Source organism: Anthonomus grandis, chromosome 16, assembly GCF_022605725.1.
Source record: "Anthonomus grandis grandis chromosome 16, icAntGran1.3, whole genome shotgun sequence".
Lineage (NCBI taxonomy): Eukaryota > Metazoa > Arthropoda > Insecta > Coleoptera > Curculionidae > Anthonomus > Anthonomus grandis.
This window is the reverse complement of record NC_065561.1, coordinates 4268307-4284132: the sequence shown is the minus strand read 5'-3', so window position 1 is coordinate 4284132 and position 15826 is coordinate 4268307. Positions and strand designations below refer to the sequence as shown.

The window sequence follows — 15826 nt, the reverse complement described above, 5'->3', positions numbered from 1 at the left end:
TATCAGCGCGTATTAACTTTGCGCCTGTTTTATTTTTATAAGTCTTAGTTAAAATTTACCATATTGATGTGCTAGGTAAAAGGATACGCCATACAGTTTACCTAAATGAAGTTGAAATAGCTAGCGCCGTAACGTTAATTGAGGAAGGTTTTTCCAGAAGAAGAGTCGCATAAATTCTCAATGTAAGTCCGCCCGCTATAAACAGAGCATGGTTTCAGTATTTAATTTATGGTATTATCAGAAGGCCCTATACTCAGCGTCAAAGGACCACATCATCTCGAGAAGACTGTTTATTAAGTGCTACGTAGCTACATAGTAGCTAGGTAGAACGATTAAGCTACTACGCTATTACGCTATTACGCTACTTTCTACATAGTACGTCACGGTACGAGCTAGCGCGTGCCCTATCAGAAGTGTGGTCTCCAATTTTGCATGTCTTTTTATGAATCTTTATTACACACGCTACACGGTACGACATAGCCGGCGCGGTACGTTGACGTCATACAACATGCTTATCGTTAAGTTGGGAAAATCCACACGTTTGACATACGCGTGCTGGGTACGGAAGCATTTTAACGCAAAATTGTAAGGGTACGAGTCATCATATACGCGTCATTATATATAATATTAAAAAACGAAATTACAGAAATAAATAAATGCGTCAAGAATCTTGGAAAGAAATTGGTCGGAATTTGAACATTTTAGGTAGGTTAAATATTTTTTATGATAATTTCATATTATTTTTAGCAGTATAATTGTATTTATTTTATTTTATTTCTTGATGATGAAGATAAAACAATTCATATTTAAAGCTATAACTATTTTTTAAATTAAACGGTTTTATTTTACAACCAAAAATAATCATTAAATTTGGAGATTTAATTTACATTCTCATGATATTATTGCTCTTCACCACGAATTCTTCGAGTGTGTACGACTTTAATCTGCTACGGTACGCTCCCTTCATCTGAAATGAAGTATTCTTTAAGAGTTTCTCGAATCTAATTAGCACCTCCTGTCGCATTTCTTTTTGACGATCTCAAATTTTGTAAACCCTCATTAGGTTGTTTTAACGGATTTGCATCAGGTTGGAACTGAAATAATTTAGATACTTCCACAGAAAAAGCTCAAATAATATTTGGATCTACACCAATGTATATGAATGACCATTCTTTTGATGAACCCAACTCACACGTTATTACAAAATTATACGTGTTGTTATGTTGTAGCTTGTTGTTTTTAAAATTTTTCACTTTTTTAAATTAGTAGGCATAATTAGATTTTTCAACAAAATTTCTTAATGTAAGAAGTAATGTTCAATGAAATAAATACATAAAATAAATAAACACTTACCTTAAAGATACTGCCAGTCTTTCTCAAGTACCAATACTTTTTCTAAAAAAATTACCTTTTTCGCCAAGTCGATCTTTATTCAAGTCGTGCAAAAACTCAAAATCTTCTTTTTGCATCCGGAAGTAAATGTGAAATCTGTATGGATCGGGTTCCAGTTCTTAAACAAGATGATGAAATTCACCTAATGTTTCTCTCTTTTTGTTAATCTCATGTACCCATATTGCTCTATGACTTGCTTTATTTTCCAATATTTGTATACATACTGCAGCGTCTTCTAGTTCTTTTCAATCAGAGGAATCGGTACTACGGGCACATTCCATTTTTCAAAACTAAACTTACAAATTATGTAGAAAAAAAACATAAAATTGGCAAAAAGAAACTAATTAATTGACGTACGGGATATCCAGCCCGACATTTACAAATTGTGTGTTTCTGAACTTAAATTCGTTATGATATTCCACAGTATGCGTCAGCTCATAACGTGATGTACCATGGCGATAGTGTGTTCTCGGCTTTAACGTTGTCGCCCACTTGTCCGTCACAGCACGTTACCGTCCGTTTTTTTTTTTTAAAACCTTTATTATCAAAATATTGTTACAATTTAAAATTATAACTAGTTATCACAAATTTAACAGTTATTCTATAAAAATAAAAGGAGTATACCTAAATACGAGCCTAAATACTTTATCTAAGTATTAATAGCATGAGAGAAAAAGAAATGTATATATATACATATATACAAACAAAACAAAAACAAAAAATAAATAAATATTACAAAATAAGTGTATTGTGATTCTTATCCGCAATTTGTATATTAATATGTTATATACTAAATTCAACTTAAAACCTAAAAACTAAATACTTTTTTTGACATATATTGTATGGTCCCTGTTTTAACCTTTTTAAATCTTTCTATTCTCAATATTTGAACAAAATTTTCAAGGTTTCCATCTTGCTTTTCTAAATTATAAAATATTAAAGCACATATGAAAAACTGCCAGACATTTCTGTCCTTTACGTTATTAATTTTTGTTTCTAATAATTTTAGTATTGTGCTATGACTATTAATATTTTTTCCAAATTTTATTAATACAAGGTTGCTGACCCAATTCCAGACCGTGATGGATTTAATACAGTTTTTAATTTTGTGCCATAATGTTTCGATTGTGAAGCAATTTTGACAATCTGGACTATTGGACATCCCATGTTTAAAAATTTTCTCCAAAATTGGAACTGCATTGTTTATAGCTAGGTATACAGAACTCCGCCATTTAGTCGGTATATTTCTGTTCCGTATTATTGACCAAATGATTTTCCAGTTTGTCTGGGGATTTTTTAATTCAAATTCGGGTTTTATATTTTGTTTTAACATTATTGAGATGTATATATCTTTTGTATGAATTAATCTATCTGGGTCAAAAATAAGTTGAAATTTTTCTATTTTAGACCTAATATCTTTACAAAATTTATTATTTAAGTTATTATTCTGTGGGTCAAAAACACTGTTACAATATGATTTATACCAAATTTTTGAGGGTTGATTTGTCCATGAATAAAATTGAGTTTTTAAAAGAAGTGCAAGGGTCTTTGTTTCAATATTTATTAAATTTAAACCGCCATTTTGGATCGGCAGTTCTAATTGTTGTCTTTTAACTCTATATAGTCTTCCTGCCCAGATATATTTTCCTGTAATGCAAACAATTTTTTGACTGATTTGATGAGTCATAGGAATTATCTGTGCAATGTACCATAATTTTGCTAAAGCATAAATATTAATTACCCAATTTCTTCTTATTATATCCAAATTTCGCAGCTGATTTTTTATTAGAAAGTTTTGTATATTTTTTATAATATTAATCCAATTTTCATTAACCATTTCTTTAAAATTGTTGTATACTTGCATTCCTAGAATTTTTATATTTTTTTTACAATAAAATTATTTAGGTGAGAACGATCAGACCTCCAATTACCTAATAATAAAATTTCAGATTTATTGTAATTTATTTTTGCGTTGGTTCCCTTGGTAAATATGTCAATTATGTTTTGAATTTGATCTAAGTCATTTTTGTTTTTTAAAAATATATTTACATCATCAGCAAAGGCTGCAATTTTAAAATTTTGATTATTAATATTAATTCCCTCTATCACAAATTTGACCAGGTACAAAAAGGGTTCTAGGCTTAAAGCAAAAAGAAGCATAGATAAGGGACAACCTTGTCTTACAGAGCTAAGAATCTGAAATGAATCCGAGATGCAGCCATTTATTAAAATTTTTGAGAATGAGTTATTGTATAGGTTTTTAATTACATTTATTAGTTTCATATCAAATCCAAATTTCTGCATAACTTGCCAGAGATAATTATGATTAACTCTATCAAAAGCCTGATGAAAATCTAAGCTTAATATCCCTCCCGATATTTGAGAGTTATTTTCCGAATGGATTACTAAGTCTCTTATTAACAGTAAGTTCTTAAATATTGAGTAGTTTGCCCCACATGATTGTTCTTTGCTTATTATTTTTTCTGAGTAGATTTTAAGACGATTGGTCAGAATTTTTGTAAAGATTTTATAGTCACAATTAAGAAGCGTTATAGGCCGAAATGCACTTAAAAAATTTGCATTTTTTTCCTTTGGAATTAATATAATCACTCCATCACAGAAATTTTCTGGTGGTCTAACTAGATCAATTAGGAAACTATTATACAACTTTTCCAATTCATCACCTATCTCAGAAAAGAAAGTTTTATAAAATTCATAGCTAAGTCCATCAAGGCCAGGCATTTTTTTATTTTGAGATAAATTTAGGACTCCTAAGATTTCTTGTTTTGTTATTTTTTGTGTTATGTAATGATTATCTATATCTGAAATTTTTTTCTTAATATGCGCAAGTAAGCATTTTGTATCTTTGTCTATGGTCTCTCGATTTTTAAACTTGTCTTTAAAATAATTTTTAGAGTACTTGAGAATGCTATTTGTGGTAGTTAGGTCTTGTCCCTGCTCTGTTTTTAAATTTGTTATCGCGGAATTGGATTGTTTTCTCTTTCTCATAATATCATAAAGGCTAAATTTATCATTTACTAGGTCCTGACTTTTATTATTAAAGTTTTGCATGACGTATTTTTCTTTTATGTAGAATATGGTATTTTTAATTTCGGTATATTCTTTAAAATAATTTTCTCCAGAATTTAATTTTTCTTTCGCTTGATGTAAGGCCGAATAATAAAAATTTAAAGTGTCTCGTCTATCTACTGCGATATTAATATCAATATTTTTGAAAAAATTTAATGTTCTTTTTTTGAAAATTCTAAACCACCAATCTAAAAAATTTTTTTCATACAGGGGATGTCTTTTAATTTGAGCTATTTCTGATTTAAAGTTGTCTATATTTTCGAGCAAAGTAGATTTTTTTAGCGTCCAATATCCATATCCATACTTAATTGTTTTAACTGTATGATCATTTTTTAATAAGAAAATCAAAGCATGATGGTCTGAGAAAGGGACAGCATATGTATCACATTTATGTACCAAATATTTATGTTCCTTGCTTATATAAGCCCTATCTATGCGAGAGGCAGCTTGAGATCTGAAAAATGTAAAGTTTACCCTATTTTTGTACTTAAGTTCCCATATGTCAATAAGTTTTAAATTTTGTACAATTTTTTCTAGTATTTTATTTATTGTTGTCGGATTTTTTGAGTCTTTCTTTTTAATTATACAATTAAAATCGCCTAAAAGAGTTACTGGCCCATCGAAGTTTAAATGAATTGACATATTATTTTGAAAAAACAGATTTCTTTCTTTATTCTTGTTTGAACCAGAAGGTGCATATATATTAACATAACGTATGCTATTAAATGTCCCTGAGATAATCCTACCATCTGGTGAGCATAAAATATCTTGTACAGAAATACCTGTTCTATATACAAAGCCTGTTCCCCTATTATCTGGCCCTAGATTTGTATAAAAATCATATCCTTTTAAGGTTTTTTTACAATCGGTATTAACTTCTTGTAGAAAGCAAATATCTATATCATACTTTTTAATAAAATCTGATAAGAGTGACTGGTTTATATTATTTCTAATACCATTTATATTTATGGAACATATTGTTGTTAATTGAGCCATTAATAGCGATATAGAGAAAAAAAATACCCCACAGAAATTATTAACTTAATCCTAAAAATTAACAAGATATTTTAACTTACAGTAGATATCCTTTTTTTTAATTTAATTTTCATTATCACTTGTTTTCTCCACTTCACATTCTTCATTGTCAACCTCACTAGACTGTTCACCTAAGACATACTGACCGGTTTTTTTATCCTTTCGAAATTTAGTCTTGAGGGGTTTAAATCCTTCTTCTTCGCTGGATGTAAGAGCATCTCTACATCGCTTTGATCCTCCATTGCCTTCCATATGATGGCTTTGGTCCTGTGGTGTCGCTTCAATTATATCGGGAGAAGGAGGCTGTGCCTCTTTAATACTGATGATTTCGTCTGGAGTTTGTGTACTATTGGATTCCGATTCCGATAGGGGTTGTTCTGAGTTGTGGCCATTGTCATTATTGTATTTATTTTTGATTATTATCTCGGAGTATAGCTTCCTTATTTGTTGATCCTCTTCAGTAGGCACAGGTGCCTGTGGCCTACGAATTTCCTGAATACGAGCTACGATACGATCAGGGCAGTCACGCCTTTCATGCCCAGGTTTGTTGCATAACATGCAGGTCCTTATTTGGTTTTTATACACCACCAGGGATGTATAACTTTCTATTGAAATATAAGACGGTACTGGCTTTTTCATGGTTATAAGGACCGATCGAATTCCATTCTCCACTTCATAGTATTCCGAGCCGGAGCATTTTTCCCTTCTTACACCTTTGACACTGCCATATATTGACAAATATTCCTTAATTTTACAGTCTTCTAATTCTAATGGTAGATCATAGATTCTTAAAACAACGCCTTGTCCCTCCTCTTCCAAAGGAATTTCATGCCTTATACCTTCATTATCGATAAATTTCGGAGATTCGGTTTCAAACTTTTTTAGTGTATTTTTCACTAACAGGTTGGATATAAGTTTAATGTACACTTTTTTTGACAAAGTGTTACATTGTATGCCACACACTTGGTCAACAGAAAAGTTAAATGTTTCTTTAATCCATTTATGAATTTCTATTTGAAACGGCTTTTTTCGAACGTTTTTAAAATTCGCTACAATAGTGTTCTCACGGATTAATCGCATACTTGGCACTTTTTTTGCGGTTCGCACTCGAGAATCACGAAACGACCTTGTCGACTGTATTCTACCGCAGTTAAGCGCGTACTCCAATCCGTTAAAATACAGATAGAGTTAAAACCAAGCAAATGAATAGACCACCGCTCACATGTATGAAGCTTTTATGGTGAAAATTGGAATTGTATGTCGGCCATCTTGCTTGACAAAATTGACAGGGAGCTGACAGACAGTTGTTAACAATGACTGATAGAACATCATTTGTACGTCATCGGTATCCCGGCCAATTTCTTCCCAAGATTCTTGACGTATTTGTTTATTTATGTAATTTCGGTTTTTAATATTATATAATGACTGGTGTTCCCGTACCTTTTTAATCAGTAATTCCTCAATTTTTATAAAACTGGGGAAATGCACTCAATTTTGCGTAAAAATGCTTCTGGACCCAGCACGCGTGTGTCAAACGTGTGGATCTCCACAACTCAACGACAAGCCGAGACACGCGTGTTAGCCAAACCGCGTGTATACCGATGACGTCAACGTATCTGTCGTACCGTGTAGCGTCTGTGATAAAGATTTTTAAAAAGATATGCCAAATTGGAGACTACATTTTTGATAGGACACGCGCTAGCCCCTGGCGTACAATACTATTTGAGTTTGTATTTCAATGAATGCAATGAAGCGTGGGTTGAGTTTGTTATTTGTTTTAAGGATGTTATTTTAAATTCATCACTTTTTTTCTAAAAAGTTCTCTTTCAATATTGGGAGTAATGTTTTAATTGATTTGCAGCTTGCAATTCCAGGTTTCTGGTAAGAAAATCTGATTTTATTTATTACTATTATGTTTTTGAGACATAGATATAGAGACTAAGAGAGCTGAGCACTCAAAATGGATTAGAATGAATGTTTTTTTTAACTTGTGTATTTTTAAGAGTTTCCTTTTATTTTATATAGACATGTATCTTTCAATTAAGTTTTTATTAACATTATAGTTCCATGAAATGTTAGTATTATAAGAGACCAACAAATATATACTATGTAAGTGATATATGTTTATACTAAAATAAGTTGTAATAACTAAGTTTTAATTTTCAAAGAGTTTTTGTTTTGTAGATAGATATATCGATCCTTTGGATAATACTGTTATAAAATTTTTAATTAGTTTTCAACATTTGTTTAATTTTTCTTTAGGAAACAGAAACAAGTACATATTAAACAAGGATAATTCATCCTCTATTGAATATATGTTTATGTTAGTAGAATAGGGATATTATTAACCTATACTCTATTTCAGAAGTGTATAGAGCAATAAACTGGGGAATAATGGTAATGTATTTAGATGTATGATAAGAAAATAGCACAAAAATCTTCACAACTTTTTCAAATCTATTTAAAAATTAGGGTAGTTCAGTGCTAATAAAATACTTTTAAAAATTATTAATTCTAATTTATATAAAGTCTGTTATAATAAATTATTGTAAATTACTTATATCATTTTAAGTAATTTTTTTAAGGAAAATTAAATAATAAATGTATTAAAGCAAAACATAGTTTTATTTCCATTTTGTAAATGTTATGTAGTACACAATTGTTAATTGATTATTGCAGTAAATTAACTCATTTAGATATGTAAAATAAAGCTGAAGATTTTATTTTTATTCTGATCAATATCTGATGCTAACACTAATCAAAAAGGCCTTTTTCTCTATAAGTAACCTTTTTGATTAGGCATTTGCTTTAGATATTACTTAAATGATAAGATTATCAGATAAAATTAAATTTGATTTCCCGCTCTAATTCGGCCACGCCTCTCTACCATTTTGATTGGTCAAATTAAGCACGTCAAACTGTCAAGTTAGTTACAACAGTTTCCATTGCCCAGCGAGAGGACGCTAGCTTATTTGTTAGAAGAATTTCTATCAGTTTGTATGCAAACACCACTACTTCGTGTCTCATTCAACAAATGCAAGTAAAGCAATACTAAATGTTTTCTTGTAGCTGAAAGAAAGAGAGCCACTATTTGGTGGTTTGTCGGTAACTATGTGTTTCCCATCTATAGCAGCAAAGCATTCCATAAAATTTTGGAAAATTCCAAAAATTCTTGAAATCTTTTTCACTTTTTAACCAAGTTTCCTTTAAAGGAAAAGGTATTACCAACCGCAGTACAGTCGTATCAATATGCTCGGACAGCAGAGCTGCCATTAAGGCTATCACGGGCGCAAAGGTAAGCTTCAAGCTTGTACTAGAGTGCAGAAAAGTCCTAAAAAAACTGGTGCAGGTTGGCTGCAGGCTCTAGCTCGTCTGGATACCTGGCCACGCAGACCATGCAGGTAATGAGGAAGCGGACTCTCTTGCCAGACTGGGATCCGCGAATGTGCCGATGGGGCCGGAACCCATAATTGGTATCGCCAAGTGCGTAGCGGTCATGTCAATGAAGGGTCTGCTGGACAAGAGGACCCACCGAAGATGGACTGAGTCCCCTGGTATGAGACAGGCCAAAGCGCACATAGGTGAGCCCTCTGCCTGTCTCACCAAAAATCTACTACGCTTAAAAAAACGCGAAATTCGGCTAGTGACCGATCTTTTAACCGGTCACTGGCACTTAAGAAGCCATCTCCATACCATCGGTATTGCGGACAACCCGGAATGCCGGTGGTGCTGTGAGGAGGATGAAACCGTTGACCATGTAGTCGGGGAGTGCCCAGCACTCACGCGCGCCAGGTTCAAATACTTGGGTAACACTTTCAGTGCACCGAGTGACTTTCAGTGCACCGAGTGACTTTAAGTCCTTTAGACCAGAAAGCCTTATCGGTTTCTCTAAGGCCGTTGGACTCTGGTAACCCCCGGTGGGGCATAACGGGTCCATCAGGAGACCTATATGCACAACTGCCTTGGCAGCCCACTCTTTCGACAATTTCAATTCCATTTCAAGGTATTACAGGTCCCAATCGTAATATTTTTCCATATCGCCTCAGAACATCCACAAACTCCAAGTCGATATCTAAACGCAATTATTCAGAATGTATCTTCCGTAGTGAAAAATCTAGAAAAAGTGAAAAATCTAAAAAAAGTGAAACACTTACCAAACGGGGCCGGGGGTTGAAATATTTTAAGATTTTATAACTTTTAAACCAATACTACGCACTCCTACTACGCGCTTTTTATAACTTAAATTTCTACAAAAAAGTACTAAAGATTTGATAATAATGTACAACATGGAAAGACCATTAATTTTTGAGATCTTTAGAATTAGTAAACTTTTTTTACTTTTTTTCAAACCTAATTTGGTACATAAAATATGTGATTGTCAGTTTTTTTTTTGACATTTTAACTTTGTGGAGTATACTGAAGTTCCAGCACCAATTTTTGTTTATAGTTGCCGAATGCAAGAAAAGATTGAGAGCGTTAAGACAGCTATTAGGTGTCAGAGGACTAAAATTAAGGAATCAGAAAAGAAAAAAAAACGTGCCGATATGACAAACAAATGTTTTTTTTCTGCGAGTGTTCTTAGTTCACAAAAAGCAAACTAATAATGTTAAGCAATCTGGTTCATCAGAAGATAAAACACAGGAGCAGGAAAAATCCATCTCACAGATGATGTTTGCAGTTCCAACACTCTTCCAAAATGTCTTTCCACACCTAGACCTTGCAGTTTTGCGTCAAACACGTCGCAAATATCAGCTAAAAAAAGCCTTACATTAAAAAGGCCAAAAAGCACTGTCTTCAGCGGAAGTTCTTCAAGATTATTTGAAGGAAATAAGTAGCCGAAAAGGAATATCTTAATCACAAAATACAAACGATCTTGAATCTTGAATACAAATCTTAAATACAAATTGAATTCAAGTCGAAAATATTTTCAATCGTTTGTTCAAAATTTTCATAAGCAAAATTAGGTCACATGCCACAACCACATTTTCAAACACAGCACTCACCAGCCATACCACCAGAGCCCTATTCACAATCACAATCACTCTTATCATATTCTCAGCAACACTTACCAGAAGTTACTTCTATTCAACCACCTTCCACCAGTTTCCCCGAAAATATTGCTAACAATATCAATGATTATGATACCCCCAAGAATGTGTCCGGTGGGTTTTTCAACCTCAGAAAACATAAAAATAAACTGTGTGCAAAATTTGGTGCTGGTATTCGAAAATATTTTTATACTATAATAATTACTATTTGTTGGTAAATATCAAAGAATGTTTTTTTATTTCCTTTTTTTAATAAAATAATGTTAGTGTTGTGCTTTGATATTCATAATAAACATAAATAATGCAAAATACCGATTTATTATTTACCTTAATATAACGGAAAACCTTTCTTTTTTCCATATTGCTCTGCGAAATGAGGAATTTTGAAATGTTAAATCAGGTTCTAAAATATCAAGCAGTTCTAAGAATTTATTTGGCGATATTCTAAAATATTGGAAAAATTTCTTTTCAAATTGTTAAATAAGTGATGTAACTCCCCGAGCTTAGCCCTCTTTTGAATAATTGGATGGACCCACATGCTTCTCTTTCTCTTCTTTTTATTTTATTCTTCTTCTGCCAAAAAGGAGGCTGGTGTAATAACTTCTTTATCAAAACTGCTGCTCTTACACATATCTACTGCTTAGTCACTATTATATAAACTAAAATAAAAAGATCTTCACTGGCACGATCGCGACGTGACGGTTTCCAACGGAAAAGAAGGCGATCAAGCTATGAGTAACGGCCCGTGCCGTGACGGACAAGTGGGCGACAATCTTTAGGAAACGAAAGAAGAAACTGCACGAGCGCTTTAAAATAAATTAGCAGCCACAACAGAAATCAGAATTTCTGATCAAACATTACATAATAGACTTCATCATAGTCTCAATTGCGTGCTAGGAGGTCTGTTAGAGTGCCTCGTTTGAAGCAGAGCATTGAAGTGCTTGAAGAATTTTCGCCAGCGCACATCGTCATTGGACAATACCACAATGAAGTAATGTTTTGTTTTCGGATAAGTCCAGATTCTGCTTACATTACAACGATGGACAAGTTCAGATATGGCAAGGAACAGGTGAGCGGTATTTGGACTCAGCTGTGCTAGAAACTGTTCGGTTTGGTTGATTTGTATGTTTCTACCTATAACATAACCTTCCTTAACATTACTGTAGCTTTTTGAAAGATATTTTAAGATTGTAAATAATCGAAAATACTGAAAAATAAGGCAATAAAGAACAGAAAAAATGGAAAAGTGGTCGTTTCATTCCTATTGGCAAGGCGTGTAGTAGACGTAGTAAATTTATAATGGTCATGTAAAGACATCCAAGCATATCATGTAAGGTATGACTTTAAAAACTCCAATTAGCAGTAGAAAAATTACTGATACATATCATCAATAGATATGAACATTGTATAAAGAACTTTTTACTGGTGCGCTATATAATAGTTTTGACAGTTTTGTGGAAAGAGATACGGTAAGAATTATTTAACAAAATATACCAGATATAATTCACTATTCTAATATAATCAATTTGAATGGGAAATTTGTAACGCATATATATATATATATATTTAAAATATAAAATGTAATGTAACAGTTTTAATACAATTTTTATTTAATATAATTAAATGTAAAATTCTAAAACTCTAGTATTCAATGAATTCGATTATTGCTTCACTGATGTATAAACTGGAAAATAATAAGTTGAAAAGAAGAATTAATTAGTTATACCAATTCAATAATTGAGACGCATGAGATAGTATTTTCTAAATTGATATTTACTGAAAAGGTGACTAATACCCAAAGGTAACTTATAGGTAATTATAAATTCGTCATAACAATACAGAGTGAGTAAACTTGGAAGTAGGCTGATCGGTTTAAAGTTTTCAAATTCATTAGGATCGCCCTTTTTTTGTAGATTGGCTTAATGAGGACACTTTTTAACTGATCTGGGAAAATTCCATGCTTTAATGAATTGTTCAAAATGTGGCAGAAAACTTCAGATATTGTTGGAATGCAAACCTTGACAATACTCTCTGATATAACATCATTTCCATAGCTTAATTTATTTTATTTATTTATTTAATTTTTTAAGAAAACTTAAAAGTTGGCTTGGGCTCACGGGTTTTAACAAGAAGGTTTCTAGGGTTAGGTGCTATATTCGTTTGCCATGTTATTTTTTTTTAAATCTTTTAACAGATTAGGTACTATTTTACGCAAAAAATTGTTGTAATCATTGCTTAGTTTGTCCAGTGATTTTTAATTTATGATTTTCCCAGAAATTTCTATGTATACATATAGTTATTTTATAGTCCACATACACTTATTTTAATTATTTGATCTTATTTTCATATTTTTTATTTTTACATAGATATTTTTTTACTTTTCTTACATATTAGTTTCTTTGAGAAACTTTGATTTAAAATTGGTACAAATATATTCACAAAAGCTCCCTATTGGCTATTTACATCACAATCTTCCTTACCAAAAACGTGAGCTCAGGTTTCTTCTTATAGCAGTTAAATAAAAAAAAGCATTGTTTGCTTCAGAAAAAAATCTTTTCTATTGTTTTGGGTATGTATACTGGTTTTTAGTCAAGAAAATTGTTTTTGCTATTTATGATCTGAAATATGATTTTGCAAAGTCATGGCTAGAACACAAGCAATATCAATATTAGTAAATATATTATCGATGCAACTATTTAACCTAGTTTTTTCTGTAATTGTTGGAAAGAACTTAAATGAGTTCTTAATTGAAAAGAGTTTTTGTTTATCTCTATTAGGTTTTAAAAGTTTCCATATTAAAGTCACCTGCTATAAATGCCTTCTTTTGACTTTTGTGTTTGACTAGCTGTCAAACACAAAAGTAACTCTATTCCAACTCTTCTCTTTTTTTCTATTTTTCTTAAAATATTTTTATCTCACCTTTTGGAAATCTATACACTGAACCCACATAAGACTGTTCACCTGCCAGAATACACTCGATGCAAGTACATTCAAACTGTTCTTCCATTGCCAACCTGTTTATAGTTTTAGAACCTTGAAAGCATTTTTTTTTCACGTAAGCTACTACTCCACCATATCCCTTTTCACCGCAAAAGGAAGAAGCTAAATGAAAGATTCTAACCTGGAAAATCTGAAGCTGATCACTCTTCCATTTCCAATTGACTGAACATTTTGGTGTATAATAGCTTATCCTTTAATATTTATTGTTTTACATGGGGTAGTTGTAGTTGAGCCTCTTTTTGGTTCAAAAAATTTTGAATGTCACTTGAATAGTTTACTTGTTGTGGCATTTTGTTTAGTTTTTCCAAAAAAGCTAGACAATTTCGGTCTTTTGCCGAGTTGATTTTGTCACGGAAGATCAACCTTTTACAGTTAGGACAGTTTAATGTAGTATATTCAATACAATGGCTCACCTCTATAATACTTAGCAACATGACCAAAGTAACAACAATTAAAGCACGTAGTATTGGTATATTTTTGTACACAAGCTTTAATTAAATCAAAACTTAGGTTATCTTTTTTTATAAACCATTTAAAGATATGAGCTTTAGTTTGTAGCACCCAATTTTCTCTATTCTCATTTCTGTATGCTTTCTTAGTAATTAATTTTATTTTGTTGTTCACATCGTCTCTAAATATAACTTTTATGTCGCGATTTTCTTCTATTAGTTCTGCAACAAGTATTCTGGGTCATATTCTTTTTCAATGCCAGTTATAAAAAACATAGGATATGTGTTTTCTAATTTTTTGGCTTGGAGTTCTTCAGTGCATTTTGTTGAGTTATATCTTGGCACTCAATAATTATTCCTCCATTGCTCAAATGCCTTACATATTAAAATGTTTGTTTACCGTCAAGGGTTTCAGCAAAATTCTTTTTTACTTCCTTCATTACTTCCCTGAAATTATTTGATTATTTGGATTTTATCAGCATCTCATATTTATTTATTTTAGGAGAGGTTACCATTTTTTTTTCAAAAGTTTTTTCCAAAATCGCTTATATTGCCTATTTATTGCAGCATCATTTGATTTTCTTTCTCCAACGATCGTACTTTATAGGCTAACTAAGGAATTGTTTTTTAGGGCTGCCCATTTCAAATTTGTAACGTCGCTTTTATTTGATCTTTTATTTGGTTTTTTTACATCGTCTTTGGAAAACTGTAAGACCGTTTTTGATTCACCGATTTTGTTTAACTTAACAATTTTATTATATCTTCAGCTGTGTTGATTTTGTCTTCGATATCTAAATTATGTCTTTAAGGAGCAATGAGTGATGAGCGTCACCTGTCAACCTCGCTGGGTGGATTTTCATTAGCTTGATTTCATTCGCTTGCTTCATAATCTTGGGGACTAGTTTCCGAGTGTGATCTTTTTGATGTTACTGTTTCTATCCCATTTTCAACTAGTTATAATTTTGGAGGAGTTCTAACGATCGAATTCCGTGGCTTAAAAATATTTTCCGAATTACAGAAATTAGATTCATGCATATTAACGTTCTTGTTTTGGTTAAGCTCTACTAGATGATTAAAATCAGTATTTGTAAATATTTCGGAATTGGTATTATTACTGTCGACCTCTGCATTGTTGCCTTAAATGGCGGATGCCACCTCCGCAGTGGTTTCGCGCCGAGCCAATTTTTAAACTTATTGGCACCCCAACCCAGATCTGTTCGAGGCGTAAGTGTTTTACGTTATCGTCAGGTTTTTTACGGTACCCTACGGCAAACAGTGAGACGTAGACCTATTTATTATTTGTTTTGTGCTAACGTGTTCATGAGAAAATTTTAAGTTATTTTAATTTTCTGAAAAATAAAAAATAGTACGCCAATGGAGAGGACATATTTACCTTCTGTCTCACCTATTTCCTTAGGCTTCAGATAACTTTGTCCACCTTTAGATCCTAATGAATTTGTCCTATTATGTTGTAGTTGTATCGTCCCTTTTTTTATACCACATTTTTCGCCGTCACTTGTCATATCCATATTTGCACTTTTTCTCACTTTTTTAACTAAAAAATTGCTTTTTTTACGATTATAATACGGAGCACTCGCTACTCATACGCACGCTGCCGAACTTGCCCAGGAAAGAGTCTCAGGAACCGTCAATAGGTTAACTTATTGTTTAGTCAAAAAAGAAGGCCCTTTTTTTTTAAGAATTGGTTTTTGTTAAGTTTGTTTCGAAGATTATTAATTTTATTTTTGTATACCTAGTGTTTAAATTTATCTACTTTTTCAGTTTATTATATTTTATTTTTATTAGAATAAT

At 32.0% G+C, this 15826-nt stretch overlaps 1 protein-coding gene across 5 annotated transcripts in view; it reads right to left on the bottom strand.

Annotated features, from left to right (window-relative positions):
- Nucleotides 1-15826, bottom strand: part of LOC126745853 (high affinity cGMP-specific 3',5'-cyclic phosphodiesterase 9A) — a 332464-nt gene that overhangs the window by 256701 nt on the left and 59937 nt on the right. The window lies entirely within an intron of this gene.